The sequence below is a fragment of the Rhea americana genome, unplaced genomic scaffold, assembly GCF_003343005.1.
Source record: "Rhea americana isolate MKP2758 unplaced genomic scaffold, rheAme1 scaffold_50, whole genome shotgun sequence".
NCBI classification, from domain to species: domain Eukaryota; kingdom Metazoa; phylum Chordata; class Aves; order Rheiformes; family Rheidae; genus Rhea; species Rhea americana.
In genome coordinates, this window is record NW_028186646.1 from 2,992,102 (window position 1) to 3,014,556 (window position 22,455).

At 36.5% G+C, this 22,455-nt stretch overlaps 1 long non-coding RNA gene across 2 annotated transcripts; it reads left to right on the forward strand.

The window, feature by feature from the left end:
• The first annotated feature begins 301 nt into the window (after positions 1–301).
• LOC146588618 (uncharacterized) lies at positions 302–15,302 on the forward strand. 2 transcript variants are annotated; one of them, XR_014897395.1, is made up of 3 exons: positions 302–604; positions 1,807–1,865; positions 15,254–15,302. It is a non-coding gene; the product is annotated as an uncharacterized LOC146588618 (long non-coding RNA). The 2 variants fall into 2 exon arrangements; XR_014897396.1 differs by lacking the exons at positions 1,807–1,865; positions 15,254–15,302 and adding an exon at positions 10,724–11,395.
• Positions 15,303–22,455: the final 7,153 nt, after the last annotated feature.

Here is a 22,455-nt window from a genome sequence, read left to right on the forward strand (position 1 = left end):
GTTTCTTTCCCCTTTAGTGTTTCTTGAATTTTTATTATTTTTAGTTCTGCATGTAAGTGATTTTAGTGTGCTTCAAGTCAATGCTTTCTCGGTATACTAAGTTACAGCTAACTGGTAGTCCCTACTTTATTCTGAAGGCAAAACTGTTTTATCGAAAGGTTTTGTTAAGATGGCTTTTCTTTACTCTGATATCTTTGCTTCTGCTTCACTAGCCAGGCTGGGTAACTTAGATTTATTCTCCTGCTTTGTGAAGGGCGTAGAAGCACTAAAAGCATATCTCTGTGCTGCCATTAGAAGGTCTGTGAACACTGTCTGTTTATTCTGAGTATCACAAAGCTGGTATCTCTGCCCTCCTGAGGCAAGCACTTCTGGAGCACGGTAAAAAAGTAAGACAGTCCTCTCCTTCCGAGCAGTATAGAAGCCTGTGCATAGAGAGAACATATTCCTTTGTTTGCAATAGAAGTACGAAATTTTCTTTTGCTTAGTGCAGAAACTCTTTTTCTTCTTGAGCACAATGATGCCTCAGCCAGCATTGTCTGTTGATGGTACTTCTTAGGAAGACTGGAGCTCCTGGCAAGTCTGGTATTTTCCGTCAGCTTTGAAGGTCAGTGTCTTGAAAGCGTTCGATTCCACAAAGGGTGCTGAGAGACTGGCCAGGGTGATTGGGGTCACCTTGTAGAAAGTTAGTGAAGGGTGTGTGTGGGGGGAATTCCTTGAGCCAGAAAACGGCAGAATGCTGTTAAATTTTTGTCTTTGACTATTGGATCTTTCAGAGTTGTCTGGCAAATTCTGTTCTTGACTGTATTCAGTAACTTAGTTTTTCCCTCCATGGTATGCTTTTAGAAAAGCAGCTGGGAGAAGAGTGAGCTCTTTCTCTTCAGAGCTGGTTTATCTGTCCTTCTGAGGGAGATCTGAGCTGGTTCATGCAGTAGCTCCTACAGCTCTACTGTTTGTAGTATCCAAGAAATATGCTGAGATCTTTTCTATCCCAGAGGTCATGTAAATGACCACACTATCTCTGAAACTTAAAGAATTTCAATTTGAAGTCCTCTTACTGTGTAATGCTATTTGTCATTTGTAGGTGGTGATCTTGTTTAGGCTGACCTGCAAAATGCTTTTCCATGTATTTTGATAGGGAAATGTCATCTGCAGTGTTTTGGCAGACGTTGCTCAGTTCTATGACATGTCATACAAAATGTCGAATTACATGTGTACATTGCTTTTTATGGACTTCGACTGATCAATATTGTAATTGATTAATTCAGACAAATTATGAACATAACTTCAGATTTAACTTCCTTTATCATCTCAGCCATTTTGCTTCAGGATATACTAGAAATAACTTTAGGTTTCATATGCCAGCTTATTCCTATGAGTTTTTTTAGGAAAAAAAACAAGCTGAATGCCTTAAGAATATATTAAGACTCTTCTTTAGACAATCGTCCTTTAATTTTAAATTTACTCTGATTCTTTTACAAGGATTTTCGAAACCTGAAGTACTAGTTTCTACAAACCATTACTTCTTTGATCAGATTTATGCTGCTGTTCCTCCTGTGAGAGAATTATACTGTATTTTATTTTTATTGTTTGAGTTCTCCTTGGCCTTTCCCACCAGTATCTGTTTACTCTGCATGTGTGTGTGTATTTCAAATACAAAGTGTTTCAAGGTGCATTTTAGCTATTGTTCTTTATTCCTATTTATCTGTGAGGAGGGAAAGGCTGTAAGAAATAAAAAGATTGTTGGCATTTTTGACATGAAGAGCCTGGTGATCTGAGCTTTAGGCCTCTCTTTTACCTCTGTCGTAGATCTACTTTAACTCTGAGGCCCAAAGAAGTGTCTTCCTGGACTTTTCCCGTGATATAAGGTAGTTTTGCTAGTGGAAACCTTGTGAAAAGTAATGATTTGAAAATGGTAGGTACTGTGTGATTATCTGTTATTTAATAATAAAACATGTTATGCATCGTTGTAAAAAAAATGCTCACTATCTATTTACGAACATGTATATGTTAAAGCTAAGTGAGAGAATAAAGCCTCTAAGTAACCTTATCCTTCTGAAACATAGTAGCATCTGTTTTTCTCCATACTCCTTTTTAAAATATTGTGTGACTGTTGTCATGGACAGGGTCACAACCCTCATCTTAAACAGTTTCTGAATTCCTCTCTTGAACCTAGCAAGGAAGACTTCCCAGAGTTTGGCGCATAGGAGATTACACTAGGAGTTACAATGAAATTACAATAGGAATTACAATAACAGGTGGTAATTGAAATCTCCCCAAAATAGAACTATGGCATTGCTCTCAATATAAAGGCTGTAGTTTCTTTTCTAGGAACTTAAATAGGGAAAATGCATGAGTCTTGCTGAAAGCTATTCCTATATTTATTTTTTCGCTTAGGATGAAACTCAGTTCGCCTAAAAATAAATGCCAAAATTATGCTGGCATCAAGGCTACACTGTTGGTATACTTTAAAGCTATGTCTGTGAATAGTTAAAAACAGTCTTTGATATATAAGAATCTGTGGTACAGCCTATGATGGAGAGACACAAACTGACAGGTTCCCCCCTTTCCCCTTCCCCAAATATGGACTTCATTCTTGTCTTGGAAACCAGTCTGTGTCTAGAGAATTCTTGCCAGCTTGCTAGGAGCAACTAGTAATCACTTCTGATGCACTCTGAAAGGTAATACGTTTTTGGTGTGAATTCTTTCAGTATGAGAGAGGAAAAGAGAGCCTGTCTGTGATTCTTCTTTTGCTTTCATTTCTTTTTCTGTCTCCTTACTCCTCTCTCTGGTCTTTTCCCATTCTTTGATTGTGTTCTCTGATCTCTGGAGCTTCTCTGCAAAGGAGTCTTGCTCTAGTATGGTAGCTTGCTATAAGTCAGTCATCTTTGCCAGTGATATTTCGGTTCCATGAGCGAAATTCCTCTTTTGTCTGTTTTTCCACCAGTCCTCTTAGACTTATGTGGGAGATCATGGTTTAAATAATTCAAACTGTCCTCTTTTGCCACAGCCATTTTCTTTGTTTTCCCATATGAAAGAGTGCTCCTGAGACATGTCGGACCAACATGCTGAAAACTGAAATCTTTTATTCTTAAGTTAATTTAAAACAAATTCTTGTCTTCGAGTAACAATTTCTTAATTATATGAAACTCAAAGACTGTATAAACTCTAGGTGAAGTACGTGTGTTCTGCTAATCATGCTTGATGTTTGCCTTTTTTTGATATTGCTGTTTCTGCTTAGAAACAAATTAGTATGTTCTCCATTCAGTTTGAGGCATTTGTGGAGAATAGTGCATCTTAAATTGAAATCTGATCTGAAGGTATGCTATGCCATTTCTATATAAAAGCACATTTCTGTCAATAATACTCCTATTCAATCTTTCATTTTGTTATTGACTTGAAACCACGCTAAACAAAAATACAGCTTATGTAGCCTAAAATTGTACAGGAACTTCTTGCAAGAGCAAGCAATGCTTTGTACTTGATGAAAGCTATGTAAATTGTTCAGGCATAAAACGTGGACTAGAAACTATATTTTCAAATCATCTTTGCATATTTATAAGTACACCTGTTATATAAGTGGTGGAAAGTGCTGAAATTCATCCTGTCTTGTGGCACGGTTATCAGGGTGAAGAAAAACAAGATCATTTCTCGGTTTAAGTCTTTTAAATCCAAAGTGGATCCTTATCTGCCTAATAGCCTAATACCAGGGAAAGGTACAGTTTGTGTTCAGTAGGGCTGTATTTATGTGACTGAAAGTGATTGAATTATGGCTCTGAGCTCTATATAAAGATTCTTACTTCCACCCTGCCCATTTCCTAACACTGTCATTTAACATAATATGTAGTATGTGCTGTATGGCTGCAGTGCAGCTCTGAAATACTGAAGTGTGCCTCCTTTCCCATTTTTATTTAAAAGGAAGAAACAAAGGGCTGCCTTCTTGGCTTGTATAAACTTCCTTGCTTTATTGAGTGCAGTGCCAGTCGAGGCTGAGTCGCGTTACTTGCACAGATACTCAGGCATGGCCTGTATTCAGGAGAAGAGTTTGAAGGTTGTGTAATTGCTGAATCCCACACCTCTGATCTATTCAGTGCAAGTGTTTTGCCTGGATTAGACTCTGATGTTATTTGAGTATGGACAAAATGAGAATCCATGGGGAGCCTGACTTGCAGCAACAGTACCGAGGGTGTAATTACATGATGTTGGATGAAGCTGACTTTTGGAAGACCTATCCATTGTCCCCATGCCTTGCTGCTGCTTACCGGTGAATCATTTCAATGGTGCTTGGAATTTAAAACACAAGACAAAAGAAAAGAAACAAGATGATCTTGCTTTTTTGCAAGATTTTTTTTTCTTGTAGGTTTTTAAAGTTGGATTGATCAGTTTAGCAATTTGTTACATCATGCAGCATCATAAATACTGCATCCTATTGAGGATATGGATATGAACAGCATGGGTGGAAAAAGACAGATGCAGTGGGAAGGGACATGTGTGTAGAAACATCTTAAATATCCTTGCTACTGAATAAAATGATTTATTATAACTACAACCCAAGATTTCTGCCCTTTCAGTAATTTATAATTTGCACTTCTCAGCCCAGTACATTACTCCTAGATTTCACACTGTGTATTTCTTGGAATGACATGTCCTAAGTTTCTTCTATGGTGTATTCAGTGCCTGCTATCAATAGATCCTCAGCTGAGATCTTCTGTGGTGCTGAATTATTAAATTTAGATTGTAATTATACCATATATAAAAAGATGATAATGAACAAAAATATACAAGAGAAACCCAGTATATTAAACAGATAATTGAATTTTGAAAGTATTTTACTTAAAATAATGTTACTGATATTTGTATGTGAAACTTCATAATGATGGTAAATTTACATCTTGTTTAAATAATCTAGAAATCAAGTATATGTAAGGTTGCTTGTGATGATTTTAATGCTATCATTATCATCATTTGAGTATATGACTGTCAGTTAAATGATTCTTAATTTTTAATTGTGTGAGAGAAGTGTATGTCTATTTATGTCTTTGGAAAAGTACTTCCTTTGGTTCTGTCTGGGGGAGGGAAATGAACAAACTGAGTGATTTTGAAAATCAGTTTGTTCGAATAGTTATAAAAGCTGATTTTAAGTATGAAAGTATCTTGAATTTTGATGAGATCTTTTATTATTTTTATTGAAGCTTGTATTGAGATTTACATACAACTGTAATCAGGCACTTATGTATCCCATATTTTTTCAGTGCTTCATACCATGAGTGCATTAGTGAATCCTCCTGACTAAGCTAGAAAGCAGTCATCAGTTATGTTGGCACTGCAGAACCACACACCATAAAATCTTGTGAAAGCTGCTGTGGGGCTTTGGTCTTCAATTGAATGTTTAGCCTCAAACTGTTAATTCTTTTCCAGCCGCCAGGCTCTCTCTTGTTTTCTGTGAAGAGTGAAGTCCAAAGAGAACTGAATTATGTTTGTGGATTGTATTTTTGGGTATGAGCACAGTTTTTAAATACGATGTAAGAACTTCAACATCCACGTGGTCTGACTATTCAGTGAGCAGCTGAACATGGCTTTTGCAAAGTTATGTAGAATATGGCCCCAATTCAGCAAAGCATTTTAAGCATGTGCTTCAGTCTCATTGATACTGCCAGTTTAGCTTAAACCAAATTGTCACAGATGGAGTGAGCGTATCTGTCGCCTGCATGGATAAAAACAAATCTTTCATTTTCATTGCTTGTTTAAAAAAGGGAGTTAGTATTAATCAAAGGATCAACCCTCTTTCTTTCAGATTACTATCTGAAAAGGTTAAGGACCTTAAAAGTTTTGTTTGTTTATGTTTTAATGATGCTCCACTATATATTTAGCATTGTCCAGTCATTAGGTGAAGAACATCTGAACTGCATATATCTGATTCTCATTTTGTATATTTTCTCTGTTCTTTATTGAATTCTTATATTTAAAAGATTTTGGATGATATCATTCTCTATTTCCATAGTATGGACAGAGGTCCTCAGGCAGCTTGCTCCTGTACCAAGGAGAGAAATTTCTCCCCACCCTTTGTCTGTCAGTCTGTCCGTTTGTTTTGAAAAGCAGCTACTTCTCCTGTGCAAGTGAAGACACATTGCACACAATGTACTGCTGGATGCCAGGCTGTGTTTGGGCATAGGAGGAGGCATTCAGCTTTCTGAACAGCGTATGCTGTCTGAAGAAGTGTTTTCTGTTGCCTTCAGGGAAAAAACAGTGGACCAGTGTTTTTTGGGAACCATTTGGAGGAGGTTGAGTAGCTCTAGCAACAGAGTAAGAACAAACTCTACTTTTATTTTCAACAATTTTCAAGAGTGAGTAGAAAACTCATGGCAGAAGTATTTAAGTAACTTGATTGTAAGTAGCAGAGAGAATGAAAGTATTCGATTCCAAGACCTGAAATCAGGAGTGAAAATTCTGTACTGTGGAGTGAAAGGGTAATCCTAGGTTTCAGATGAGCAGGAAAGGAATGTGTAAAATCTTAAGATATTTGAGAATCCTCTTCAAACATTAGGCCAACCGAAGAAAATCTACTTTTATTTTCATAGGGTGGTGAACATTGGCATAATAATATAATACGTTTTTTTGTGAAGGCTGAGCTTGTGGTGAGTTGTCAGAAGCCATACACCATAGAGAGAGAGACCTCTTGTCTGCAGTCACAGGCACACCGTCACCATAAAAGCCTGAGGCTGGGCTTCCAGTACACACAGGTTGAGCTCAAGATATCTGATCCGTTTGGACTACCAGTAAGGAAATGAGGCATCACAGCAACTGCTCTTCCTCCTAAACAAAAGAAGACCAAGACACCATTTTTTGGAACAATTTTTGAATCTGTGAGTGTAATCTATTTATCTTTACCTTTTACTACCAGGTGTCAGGACAGGAAGAGGGAGAAGAAACAGGGAAGCAGGAGTGAGCCTTGAGCAATTCCTGGTTTTAGAATGGCCTCAACAAATATCATTCGTAGGCCAAGTGTAATCACCAGCCAAAGACAAAAAGTACTTATCTCCTGTTTTCCAGGGCTGAGTCTGCTACTTAGGCATGGAAAATTTAGCTCTAACTGGATAGTTTTCTAAAGACTGTATTTCAGCCATGCTTTTTTGGGGGAGAAAAAGAAAGTTGAGGGATGGGTGAGAATATATATATGTGTATTTTCTGGATTTTTAAAATATGAAAGAGAGGAGTCTGGAGAAGCTAGCTGGTAGGTATCTTCATCCTTTCTGACACTGTAGGGCAAAGGCATAAATTATACCAGTTTTAGGAGTTAATATGTTGCTGTAATTAACATATGGAATAAAAGATGCTATTCAGGGTGACAACACAATTGTAACTTGTTTTGCATTTTTATCTTCCTTTTACCATCCATCTTCTTGCTCTCTTCGGTGTACTTGTGATCTGCCTAACTTGGTCTGAAGCATTACTGTTTTCCTACTGAGTTTCTTTTCCTTCATTAGTCTGTATGAAAACTTAGCAGCAGAAGGACCTGAGTACTCTTGCAATATACTGCACTTGATATATTTTGCTCCTCCATTACTGTGTTCATAAGGGCTGAATAGCAAAGGCAACGTTTGGATTGTTTGTGCAGTAAAAGGAATGCTCTGCAAACCTGGTAGGATAGTCTTGTTTGTACCTATTAGTGTCACTGTTGTGGTGGGTGGAGGGCAAGAAGTTATTACAAGTAATCTCTTTCTGTCACTGTGGTGGAATGACTGAACTATAGACATAAAAACATAACTGGACAAGGACTACATAGTCCATATAAAACCTAGTAGCTTGGTTAAATGTGATATATTTGAGAAACTAAAAATCAACCCGAGGCAACAATTTGTTTTTACTGATATTTAAGGAAATTGCTTTTTAAATTCTAAAGATCAGGTAATCCACAAACTTCGTTATTTTATGCAGCACGTATGTGTATGTAGGCATACTTAAAGATGTGCAGGGAAGAAGGGGAAGGTGTAAACTCACACACTGACTCCTCAAAGGAACAAAACTTCCCACTTAAGGGAATGTTATCTGAAGAAGAAGCTCCCTTAGAGATAGACAACCGCAAGTTACCTACTTCTGAGTCACAGATTCTTTCTCAGCTTTGTGGATCAGATGGAAAAGCCCCTTCCCCACCATACTTTCAATTCCTTAAATAACTGCTAAGGTCAAGAAGGACAAGGGACAGATCACTGTCACTAGGAGGCTTTTTAAATCAAAACAGAGTATGTCGGTTACTTGACATTCAGTCTCAACTGTCTGGCACAAGAAGATAATTTTAATCCTATTTTATTTATTTCTTCTCAGTAGTGTTTTGGCTTTTATACTGACTCACACCCCTTCTAATGAGTCACTAGTGCTTTTGTTGTGAAACTGTCTTCACAAATATCTTTATTCCAGTCAGTTTTGTGATGTGTCACATGCACTGAGTTAGATGCTGGCTGAATTTACAGCAAGGTCCTTTGGCTCTGAGCAATTAACCATAATAACACTCAGTACATCAAAATATATAGTGAATAAAATAAAACTATATTGTATATATCTCAAGGCTTATTTTAACACAGTGATCTGGATTGCGCCTTCCAGCTGCAATATCTGATGATCTCTGCAGGGGCACTTTGTTACAAAATGACCTGGCTCCCACTGAACCAAGTTTAAAACTGGAGGAAATTCACACCCTTATAGTTGACTGGGAAAATAATGAAAGAAGGAAGATTGATTTGGCAGATAGGGACACAGATACTCAGAAAGTCTTTGGACGTGAGTAAAATAGCTTTGAAATCTAAAGCTGGCTCTAAGACTTCTCAGCAATGTTAGGCAAAATTGAACAGTAGGAGAGGTGAATGCTGCTTCTGGAAGAGGTCCATTCATCTGTCCTTGGAGTACCTGCTGAACTCTACATGCTCGATCCTCCCAGTCAGTGATAGAAGCAGAGTTTGCTTTTCAGGGCCTTAGTATAGGCAAAGTAGACAGTAAGGCCACAGTAGTTTTACTGGGTGAAGCAATGGCTGCACAGACAGTAGTTTATTGGCTAGTGTCTAGGATCAGGTCTATTAGAAGGTCTCTAAATGAACATGTACCCTTAAAGTTATGTCTCCATCATCATGTAAATAGGTGCTACAACATATAAATTATAGCATATGTATTCACCAGACATGAGCAATGATTTTTACCCTGATATTTCAGGCATTCATAAATTGATAGTTGTTCCATTTGAGTTTTTTTTTCAAGTCAGATGAAATCCTTATGTCTGTTAATCTCAAAAAATGTGTTATAGAAGTTCTCCCAGTAAGTTCTCCCAGGCCTAATATCCTGTGGATGAACTGGAGTGTTTGTCAGATGACAGTCCTTTCCTGTGCTGGAGAAAAACTACTTTTTTTCCAGCTTGATGTTCTCTAGTGGTGATTCATCCTCATATCTTAAAAAAGCTCTTATGTTTAGAAAACTAGTACTGCATGTGACTTCTTAAAAAAGTGTTAACTTTGGACATTAAGTTATCTATTATTGTCAAAGCTGAGGTTAATATAACTTAGTATATTGAAGTTGGATTCTATTATACTCTAAGAAGTGGAATTGCTACTGTGGGAGCATTGTGCAACCACTTAAAGCCAAGAGCAAGTACTTTCTCTGTAGTCTGTATTTCTTTCTCTATAGTCTATTTTAAAGGACTGTGGGACATTTTATTGTGAACTTGTCCTTTGAAAAGCTGACTGAACTGGTAATTGCAGTATGACATTCACATATAAGAGATTTATATCAGAATACTGTTGTGAAATTGTGCAACTACAGATTATATTATTTGCTTATAGAAGTATGTAGGTACATAAATACTGTTACATTGGACAAATTGTTTTTATTATGGGCTTAAGTCATATTGAAGCCAATTTGAACTGAAACATGCAGTTAAAAATGGGCATATGCTTAAGGCTTTCATGGTTAAGGACTCAGCTGACTAGGGATGGATTACAGATCCTGAGCTAGAAGAAGAGAGAACATGTGCAGGGGCGTGTGAAGAAGAAAAGATACCTGAAAAATCCTAAAACCGTGAAACCTCCTTGGATGCAACTATCTTTTAACCCCATGACCTTTCCAGTATTGATGTAGTATTGAGTTCTTCAACTTGAGATACTTTCGAATCTGGAATAGTTTTATAAGTGTTTTTAATAATCTAAACAGTATTTAATTATAAGACTGCAAGACTATGTGCTGGAAGAGAAGTCCTAAAGAAGGAACAAATATGAAGGTTCTTTAAATTTTTTTTCCTGGGCTAAGTTTTCCCACTTTTAAAGCTGAATAAATAGTATCCTGGATGTAGTTGTAACTTTTTAAAATGTTCTTCTAATAGACCAGAACTGCAGTCTTGGAAACACGTGGTTCGTCTTATTCCCTCTTGCCTTTTTTTTTTTTTTTTTAATCTGACATTGACAATGAAGGAAAAAGAGTAGTAATCTCCAGTGAACAACAGGAAAAATCTGAAGTTGGAACATTTTAGTAATGAAGCAACAAGCATCTGTTCTTCAGCACCAAAAGCTTAGTTTATCTTCAGATGAGTTCTGCTGTTCATATGGGGATCCCTCACAGTGGCTTGCTCCCAGCTGTCTGCACTGTCCCTTTGCTTATGGGTGAAACTGAGGCAACAAAAGATATGTTCTGGTACCTAGCTGCATGAATTCAGCCCTATATGTTAACTAATACTGTGATTAATATGCAGGACCGTGAATTGAAGAACCTGGTGGCACTCATTTGCTTCTACCACCTTTGCTGTGGGGACAGTGACTTTCACAGCCGCATTCAGAGAGGAATGGTTACAGCTGAATTCCAGCAGGAATGAGAGCATATTTCTGCAAAACGAGACCAAAAAAGATGGACCTGAATTGTGAATGTCTCGGTTGGTGTTCCAAGATATTTATTTGGCCCTCCACTCTGTACTTCAGGGACTTTAAAGCCCATCTCTGGTTTAAAGATGATTTTGGTGGTTATTTCTAATAATATTAGGGAAAATATGGTTGATCTTTCAAAGTCAGTTGTATTTGTTTAACACAAGCTTTTCATGCCTCGGAAACATTTAGCGTTCTCATAGCTTTTAGGCGTTCTTCTATTAAAAAAAAAGCAACCCCCACCTCCTGCCCCATTGCCACCCTTCATCTGGGTTAGGACCAAACTGAAGAAGATAATGAAGCATAGTCTATACCTCTGCTTTTAGGATATCATTTTAGCTAGAATCTCAGCTCTATTTTTTCTTTATCAGATATCCACATCAGTCAGCTGTAAAAGATTAGTGTCTAGAAATCAGGCAGCAGTTTACCCAAACAATATTTGTTTTCTTTTCCAGAGCTCAGGTTTGCATGAGATTCATAAGTGTAATAAATACTTAAGTAAATAATTCCTCCGCTTTCTCCACAATTTCTCATACTTAACATCTGGTATGTCAGATAACAGCAATTGGTGTTATGATGCCTTTCGTATATCGGCAGTTTTCTTCTTTATTATTACTTGTAAAAGTAGCATCCAAAACTCTAAGGCTTCATCAATACTAGCATTAAAGAAAAACCCAAACAAATGAGGGCCAGGGACCATTCCCTGGTCCTGTGATTGAGTGTCACAGCCTGGCTCCCATGGATGTGTCTGTAAACTTTTTTGCAGCATATGGCCATCTCCGAACTACCTACTGTGAGCAATCTGTGATATGTACTATTCCCTGAACTGTGTCTGGCCATTATCTGGGACAGTGCTAGTCATCATGGGCCAAAACTGTGCCAGAGAGAGTGCTAATTGCTAAACAGAATTGTGGGTCAGTGCTTGACCCTGTGCCCTGGCCCAGTTTTAGTTCCCGGCATCGAGACAGCCTGAGTATCTCAGCTGTGAACAGATGTTTGTTTTTTAAGGAAACAACACAGCAAAAGCCCCCAAACAGAAGCTTTCCTAAATGAAAGTCAGTGGAAGAATGCAAGTAAGACTCAATGCTGGCTCGTGCTACATGCATGTGGTGCCCGTTGCCATTCTTCTTTTATAATTGGTGAGTAAATAGAGCACTCACATTTCCTAGAAATTATGTATTTAACAAAAGGATAAGAAAATGGTATAAGGAATACTATCCTGAGATGTGAAGTATAAATTTCAGGTGTTGACACTCTGAGAAAGAAAAGGAGGCAACCTCAAAGTGTGACTGCAGTCTCGGATAAGTGCTTGGTGGTGCCAGTTCAGAGTTTGTGAGCATGGGAGGTGGCAGCTTAGTAAAGAGATGCCACTTGGTGTCCTTATGGAAGGAGGAGCAGAAAGAAGAAATACTACAGAAAAATAGTTTCTGGATTGTAAGTGTCTGTCTCAATCAGAGATGCTAATAAGTTTTGACCTCCTTATTTTGGTCAAATCTGTTTTTTCCATGAGCTGATATCATCACTGGATTCACCATGCAGTTTCAGAACTATTGCTTTAGATTGCATCATAGTATTAAAACTGTTTGCTTTTAACCCAGAATGACTTTCTTAGAACAGTGAGCAGATGACCTTATTTAACCAAATCATGTCAGTCTTAAACAACGTAAATGGAAGAAATAAAACCAAGCTAGATTAGGCTATTTGTGTCTTAGTGGATACTTTTTTTGTAAATTAGGGTTTTGTGTTTATATTTAGCATGAGTATTTCCAAACACTTGGGAATATGGCAGAAAGTGGTGGAGTATGGAAAAGTATTCCAATAGTTTTAATCCAAAAATTTTAAAATGTTCTTCTCTCTCCCTGATTTCTATTTCTCTTTTTTTCCCTTTTAAAGTCTTTGAGAATATATACATCAAGTCACTTAAATGCAGATTCTCTCACATGTTATTGAGGTATTTTTATTTCCTTAGGCTTTGTATTAATGCACAAGGGTGGCTTATAGTAGAAATTAACAGTCAGCTAGAGCTTTGTGGGTTATTTGAAAGTGTTATGTCTTTTTTTTTTTAAAAAAAATCTTCACAGAAAGCTTAAGGCAATTCAATTGTTGTGATACTGTTTATAAAATACAAAGCAGACTGAGGATTATAATAGTACAAAATTTTAAGCACAAAATAAGGAGACTGAGTTGAAAACTGAACACATACTTGGAATAAGAAAACTCCAGCAATTGTACATCCTTGGGCAGGATTGTTTCAAAACCAAATACATATGGTATTATATGAAGTAAAGACTTTGTTCTGTTGGATTCATTTTTCTCACCTTTTTTTACATCCATCTAGTCATATTAATTTCAGAGTGGCAATAGAATATCTATCCAAGTATCTTAGTGCCTGTCCTGGTATGTCACCTGGATATCAAACTGCTTTTATACTTTATCTCTAAACAATGAAGTTATGGTGAAATTATGCTCAGAGGAAAGAATTTGAATGAGAGAGATGTGTGACAATGTGGATTTGCCACCAGGAAGGTGGAGAGTCTTATTTACAACTGTTTTAAATGGAATAATCAGTCAGAATTATTAAAAAATTATAGTAATTTCTATCATAGAAAGATGCAGCAGTTTTGTATTTGAACAATTATTTAGAAAAGCCTTTTCATCTAAGAAAATAATTACATGGAAATTTAAAATATTTCTTATCTCCTAACACTGGTAATTCTTCTTAGTTTGTGTTCATGAAGGTGACTGCACTTGGTATCAGAATAATTGGTTTCCAACTATTGATGACAAAGAGAATTTCTGAAGTTACTTTGAGACTAGCATTTTGAATATTGCTGTATTTTCAATAAGAACAAAAAAGGAAGGGGCAAATACAGCTTAAAAGTCGAGATATGCATGATGTCTTCCTGAGAGAAGTATTATAACACAGAATTTCTTCCTTCCTTTAACAGCAACATGATTCGAGAAGTTGCCCATTTATAAGCTTAAATTCACCCATAATAAGTCAATATTCAAGCACATGTTTAAATTTTGTCCTGTATAATGGTGCTTTTTCTGAATCAAGGCATTTATGTCTCATCAAACAGAGATTGTACTCTATTCACTGTAGGTTATTGTGGTGGCCAGGGTGTTTTGGGGGATACAAATAACAATACAGATTTTTTTAGTATTCTCACTCATTTCTGTTTAGATTGATAAGTCTTTTCTGCGTGTCTTAGCAAAAGAAAAATCATCAGAAGAATTTAATTAGTTTACATTCTTAACCTGGATTTATACGATTTTACTGCATCAATCCAGCGCCATTTGCTCGTATCTATATAGAAGACTGTGTTTTTGGCTCTTTTTCATCTTTCAAATGGGTGCCACTTACTGCAACAATGTGCTTAATGGAGTCTAATTCTGTGATCTACAGTTTTTGTGTTTTATTATTGTTATTAATGTGTGGTTTCAGGATTCTAGATATTTGTTTTGTTTTTACAGATTGTTATAGCTTGCTTTGTAAAATGAAAAGTAAATAAAGTTAATATTTAAGTATATTCTGCCAAAGATTCATGCGTTTTTTTATATTCAGTTGAATGACAAACTAATCAGTCTGTAAGTATAGCCTTTTTTTTAATATATAAATGATCTTGTCACTTGATGGATTTGGTTTCCTCTCATGCATTTTGATGACACCATACCATATCTGTGAATATTATTGTGCCACAAATATATGCATGAACTGGCTAAAATTTACTCCAGGTATACAAAAATGATGCTACAGTGCAACAATAGCAGCTACCAAATGTCTTGGAAGCAGTGGCCCCTTCAAGGACAGTGTATGCTCTGATATTTGTTAGATGGTTCTCATTAAGTTTTAGTAGTGTCCATGTGCATATCAATCTGAAACAAAAAAATGTTTGTCTGTGATGCTGGGAATGCAACGTAGGTAATAGGTACTAATGTACATACAGACAGGATAGTCAGATTATGTAACTCCAAATTTCATTATTAAATCATTTAAGTCTCGCTGAGGAATGTTCCTACCCCACTTTTCAGTGAACAATATTTCTTTTTGTGTTTGAAATAGTGCATTATGTTGCAGAAAATAGTACTATACAGTATCAAGACAGGAACACATATGAAAAATACAATGTGTTATATAATTTATATATATTTTTATATATATAATGTGTTGTATAAGAAATATAATTTGTTGATCCACATTCACATTTTCCATACTTGTTCTGGCCAACATTTTCTTCCATTGAGTTAATTATCCAAAGATCAACTGTAACATGATTTCCTATCATCTCTTTTCTATGTCAGTAGATTTTTGAAATCTTACATTCTTACCTTCTGTGTTACTGTTTTTCCTTCCTGTATAGATTACTTCTTCAGGCATACCCATGAAATGAATGAAGCTGTGCTCTAGCTGCACTGATTGCCACAAGATTAGATGTCTGTGTAGACATACAGGTATCTGCGTGTTTAACTGGTAGTGTTTTGATGTAAAAAGTATCAAAACTATTCTTGAATTAGTGGAACAGCAATATGCTTAGGGCTTGAGCACAAATGTTAAAATTTCTGTACCTGTTGCATTGGTACCTGATGTTTTACATTGGTTAACAGTGTGTTTTAAAGGAACACTTCCTAAACATATGAAATAAGCTATAAGGTGACATTCATAAGTGGAATGATGAATTTAAATCTTTACTAGTCAAAGATAGATGGGCTTGTGGAAAGCTTGAACCTGGATATTTTTATGTTTCTTTCAGTTAAAAATATGTTAGTTAAAAATTTTGAACAATAAACATGTCCATTTTGTCTGTTGGTTCTCACTTAAAATGCAATTTAAAAGCGTAATGAGTCTTGAACATTTTGGAGGTAGTGCAGACTCTGCAGACAGTTAATGTAAGAGGTTCCTAATCATTCTGGAGTCATCTGGCTAAGACAAGTCAAAAAACAGTTAGAAAAATGATACTTTGGATGCATGACTGCACCGCTGATCATGAATAGAGGTTTCTTCAAAGGAAAGAGGATGCCCTGACATACCCATTCACTGCAGACCATTTGACATGGATTTCACTGACCTTGTAGCTAAGGCCTGCTACCTTAAAAGCACTCCCTGACCATACATGGAGGGAAATTTCTTTTAGTGAAGTTGGAACACCTATATTCATTTCCCAATTTTAAGCAGCATATTGAAAAGGTCATCAGAAATGGCCCACTGGGAGGACAAGGATTTGAGCATCAGATGCTCCAAAAGATATTTCTGTAAAGTTACTGTTGCCCACATCCTTTTCACCAAAAGACAGATCTTTCATTTTTATTTTATTCTTAGGTGAAAATATCATATTGATTTTATACATCTTCTATGACTCTGTTGACTTAAAACATTTTGTAAAAAATCCATATTATCTTCAAATATTTCATTTAGCTCATGTTTATGAATTATGCTAGAAGAATAGAAAAGTAGGGAGAAATTTAGCCTTTATTTAAAAATGATAGTGTTTTTTGATTCAAGTTTTGATTCAAGTCTTTGGGACACTGGCAAATTAACATTGTAGAAAAATACTAACTTTTCACATACATTATAGTGGTGATACTCAAAGTGACTCTGAGTGGATTGAACATCAATTTTATCCTTACATGTTTTTATCCTTATTGCAAAAATATTATGGACAGATGATGCTTGAGATGTAGAGACTTAATGGTGGTTGTGTCTAGTACTGGAAATAGCTTCTGTCAGCAGTAAGTTTAAGAAGAGTCTGGTTTTGTGCAGCGTGACACAAAATTAGAAGTGTATTTGTCATGATGTTCCTAGGTATTACCTCTGGGTATTGGTATGGATCCTGTGGATCCTTTTTTTTCACCTTCTGTGGTCGATAGGTTGATGTGAAGCTTTCCAAATTTTTGAAATGGGAAGTTAACAGTTTTTCTAGTATTCTTTGGAGCCTCCTTGCTTTTGGTGAGTGCAAGGCTTAGTCACTAATAAGATGAAATGATATAAATACCTGGTCACCCCTTCAGACAAGGTGTTTAGACCAGATTCTTCCTCAGCTAAAACTTCTGAGTGATTCTTAGCCCAGCTGAAGCTGAGGCAAAGCTCCCAGTAGGGCCAGTATTTAGTCTCAGTACTTTGGTGAATGATAGCAGAGAGGAATTGATGTGAATCCTGTCAGTTTTACTGCCATTTGCACTGAAGTTTGACTAGCAGCCGGGAACCACGCAGGGTACTTCATACATCATGATGTACACAGCAGAAGTACGGTTTGATTGCAAAAGCATTTTCTGGTATTAGAATATAAGAATATTACTAACTCTCAACTAAATAGTCTTGAAAAGTGAATTTTGATTTGACAAAATGTTGTAAGCTTTTGTAGGATACTCACAGCAAAATACTACTTATGTTACCATCATTTTTTTTAATCAGCCAACAAAACTTAGAAGCAAATTCATCTGAGAATATGGCTGAATGGATTATTCTTCTAAAGATATTTTTCTTTGCTGCCTTATCACATGGACACAATTAGAATGCATTCATTTTTTAAGATGAATACATTAACACCACTGGTATGTCTCTCTGTTTACTTGTTCTATATTTGTACTCCAGAGCTCTGCCTGCAGTGAAGACTTAAGGAAGCCTGATTATGAACATTTTGCAGATTTCAGTCTCTAAAGAACAGTTGCAGTAAACATTTGTAACTGATTGAAGAAGAAAGCTTGCAAGTCTTGTTTTTGCTTTATTTAAAACTATTAGATCTCTAAAAGTCTACCCATTCCTGGATTGTTGGTGCTGATTCCCCCTGCTGCCTTCGCCAAGGAAGTCACTGATGTTATTCTGCTGGTGTGGCTTTCTCTGTAAGGACAGGAAGTATATCAGCAGATAACTTGGGCCTTTGCCAATAAGTAGCTTAACTTCTCCTAGCAAGAGATTATTAGCAGGCAGATTGACTGATGTGAGTAAAATGAGGTTGAAATGTACAATAAAAGCACTTGAAATCTGCAATAATGGCAGTTAAGCAGTGTGTGTTTAATACACTTGATAGAGAATCAATTATGCATGTTTAAAGTTCTTGCTAAAATGATTTTGAAAAGTGTTACATGCATACATACATATATATACATACATAGAGAGACAAACTAAGGCAAAACTGACCTCTACAGCAGAACCTCCAGCTGTTATTTTTTGTTGTGACATGCTTTTCTGCCAGATGGAGGTTTGTGATCTTATAGTTTGTTAAGTAGTATGTAGTTCTTTCTTATGCAAAATGTGACTTTGCTTATTTTAAACCGTGGATTTCTAGCAGTAATCTTTGGAGTGGTGGTTGGTATAATTCGTGGGTATACTACCTAAGTACATGTGGTTACTTAATTATTAGTGCAGCATCTTTGGTAATCTTCTTAAAGAGGAAGGAACATTATCAAAATAAAAGTAAAATTATAATTAACATAGCATAAATTTGTACCTATTACACTGTCTATTACAGGGAATACACTACTGCAGGTTAGTGAGGTAACCTGATAGTATTTTGTGTTTGTAACTACAGCAGCAAATGGAAATGCTATATTGTATAGAGCAATATTTCACATATTCTGTGCCATACCTAACAATACAAATTGAGTCATATTCAGATAACAGAAGCAGAGACCTAATGAAAGAGCAAACCTGTAAAATATACCACACGTGAGATTATAATTTTATCCATGGTCAAACTGGGAATAGGAAGCTAATGCTATTCTGTTGTGCAAGGCTTCACTTACCATTGAACTTGTTACAGGAAGCTTAAAATATGTTTAGAGGGTAGTTTATAGTTTGCACTGCTTTTAAAAACAGCCAGGAGAGAAAAGAGTTAATTTCTTGAACAGTTAATTTATAGCCTTTTTTATTTATTAGTTTCCCACCTCCAGGAAACAAAGCTTTAAACAGAAGAAAGCTCTTTAAGAAGCACCCTAGGTACTTGTTAGTAACAAGGCAGTTGCTACTTAACCACATTTAACATTGCCACTTACCTTAATTCTAACATCAGAGTGCTCTTCCTCACTTTTCTTCATTTCTTTATCGTTATCAGATTGACAAAGATTGGTTTGTTCTCACTACAGTAAGACCTGGAGAGCAGCTGAGGTCAGGGTGCCATTGGGCAGGGTTTTGTACAAGTACATAATCCCTGCTCTGAAGAGCTTCCAGTCCGCAAGGACAAACGGGAGAGAGTTGCTGTGGTGGGTATTAGAAGCCAAATCAAAGACTGATTTCATTATCAAGTCTGGTGCCCTCGAACTCTTCACTGGTTGCCAGTTCCTTAGCTGATCCAGCAGAGCAGCCCATAGAAAATCTGCTGCAAGAGTCACTCTCATTTACAATGCAGAATCCACCTGACTGCTTCCATTGTAGCAGACTTTTTTATATCATTCGACTAGCTGTGATAGTGAGCTAACACTTCCTCCTCTTTTCCCATTTTTCTTATTTTCATCTGGCAGTCTGCACAGACGCACCAGGGGTAGGTGTCAGGAAAACTCTTATTAGCAACAGACCCAGACTGCCGCTGTGAAGAATGAAAGAGCACTTAGACTATCTCCCAGGATATTATTTGGTAAGAAAGTAAATTCTGTTTCACACTACCAAGCTTTAGGCTGAAGAATGCTTCCCAACACTGTGCCAGTAAGGTTTCTTTGTACTTTTTTTTTTCTCATCAACCTCTGTAGTCTCTGCCTATCTACCACATAAGCTGCTTTGCTTTCATTTGACATTAGTCTGATACCTTCACCAGGAGACCTACCAGTACTCCGTGTGAGGGTAGTAAACTCAAGGTGTCGGCAAACTACTTCCAAGTGTTTAAGAAATCTCTCATCTGAAGAAGGATTCTGCAGTATCTGTTAAACTAAAGGATTTTCCCCTCTTCAGTTTAAAGAGCTTGAATAAAATTTTGTTGAGAAAATTGTTGATCTTTTTTCACAAATAGTTTTTATTGATACAGCAATTTTTCTTTAAAGAAAGCACTCTGTGCCTTTATTTCCCTTATTAACGAGTTCAAAGAATGCACTTCCTAGCTGTTGGATACTGCAGAAACATTGAAACTGTTGATAGCAGATAATCAAAGCTGCAATCACTTTTCCATTTATAAAGATGATAAAATTATCCAAAGATTATTCTCTAGGAAAATCTCTCAAACTTTAAGATATTGTTTTCATTCTAGGGTAGACTGTAGTTGTCTTAAGGTGTACTTTAACTCCAGCTTATTTGTCCCCATTCCTTTTTGAATATTTCCCAAAATGGGCTTCATTAGAAAACATTGTGAAAATGTCACTCTTTATTTATATTATTTAAGATATAACATATATTAATATTCCAAAAGAAACTGATAAATGTTTTAGCTAATTCTTTGATACTGCCAAAACTAATGAAAGACTTAGGAACCCAAGAAATCCTTTTCAGTCCTACTTCATGCTCTCCTAATACATTTAATTTTGCAGGTTACAACTCTGTGACTGTGACACCTTATTCTGTTTCCAAAGTCACACTTAAATATGTTGATTCTTATGGTATATTCCTTTGAAATAGTGTCCTATCCTGTCTAGTAGATCTACTTGTTTTTCAAAAGAGATGCATTCTGCAGAAGAACTATTTTTCCCATTATTGTGACTAAGTAAAAGGCTATTTTGAAATACATGGAAGTAGTGCACATTAGTATGAAGGATCCATTTATATCCCCTGTTGTTAAACTAGCCAGTCTTCTTTTTCCTAATCAGAGGCTGCATTCTCAGTACAAGAGAAATATGTTTAGTTTTGTTTTTGAACCTTATTAAAAATATAGTACACTATCTGGGAAATGATAATATGACATTTTGGGTGTTCTGTGATAATATAACTTCATTTTGTGGGTTGTTTTCAAAATGGGCAAGCATCCTGAAAATGTCGTATGCTGCATATGTGGCTTCATAGTGGCATGTGCTCTAAAGAAGGGACAACATGCCTTTTTTATATTCTGTTGATGTAGCTAGCAAACAGTGACTTACTGTTTAGAAACCCGTGATATTCTAATTTCAATCTGCAGAGAATTTATCCTTTGAAAGACTGGAAGTTTTTTGAGCCTTAAATGATTTTTTATTACAGAAGCAGGAAAAACATAGGCTGGGGCTGAAATGTATTGCTGAAAGATTATGTATCTTGAAAACTCTTTCTCTGAATTAGGTATCTGGGATGCCACCTTTGCTCACTGCTCTGCAGAGCCATCCATAGAAACCTCTCTGAGGCTCTGTACAGCAGCTATATTTTCATTTCCACTTGTTCTCCTTCAGAATGTCCTTGGTGCTTCAGAAACATAGGCTGAGGGAAGAGAGGTGCATCTGCTACAAAGTGATAATTCACATGACATTTAGGAATAAGCTACTGTAAGACTCTAACAGAGTATCTGCCCAGACTGGAACCATACTATCCCATCATCCTTATTGAACGGTAGAGATTAAAATCTAACACAATATTTGCTAACACATTTCAAATCTAAACTCAGATAAGCTCTAAAAATAGTCAATTCAATCTAAATCCAGCAAAGGGGAAAAAAAATCAAGCTTTGTGGACAATTAAGTATTTCTGTATGTTACAGCAGATACGGAATATCACAGTGTGTCGGCAACTCCACTGTGTTTGGTTTCTGTGATGTCCTGACAACGCATTTTCATGTTTTGTTACTTTCCATTCTGACTGCCTTTTTGCTGTGGAGGGTGCAGAATGTAACATGCCAGCAAACCTCTCCCGGTGATACTGTTGTAGGGGAGGAAAATAGTGTCAATGAGAAAATATATAGTTAGGATGGTAACTTCCACTTAGACTTTCAGACTTCTTTAAAATGAGATTGCAACAATATTATACTTGTTACATTGTACATCTTAAGATACTGCAATTTATCACACCGAATAAATTTAATTCCGGTTTATCAAGAGTATTTGGGGTATTTTTGTATATACTACAGTGAGTTTGGGACAGGCTTTCCTGTGATCTGATTTTTGCCGCGCATCACCGACTTTCAGGAAACAAGATATACACAACTGTGGAGGTTAACTTTGAAAGTGCAATTAGATATGTGTGGTGACAGGTATGAATCTGTCTAGGTGTGTTGGTGTTGTGTACCAGAGTGTGAGAAGTTAGATGGAGGTACCTTTTCTGTTCTTAGTAAGTCCAAGTAAGGATTGCAAAAATATGTAGTTTTTGAACAGACAAAATGGAGGTCAAAAACTTGGAGTTACGTAGCCCAGGTGACTAGTTGCTAAGCACTGAATCAGTGCTATATAATTTTAGTCTCTTGTAGCCCCTCCTATCTACTTGCTTGCCCCCAAGATTGTTGATGGGGAGTGAGGAGGCTAAAATGTCATCACAAAATCCATGAGCTCAATCCAGAGCCTTTGGAGGCAGTAAAGAATTTTTCTCCTGATTTCAATGGCACTAGAGGCAGAGCCTATGTTATTATCATCAGAAATTCAAATGCAAGCCTTGAGGGTAAAGTTTAATTTAAACCAATAATTTAAGTTACCTTATAGGACAGGGATCTATTCAGTTCAGCATGTTGAGTCAGTATGTCATGCATTTTCTAAA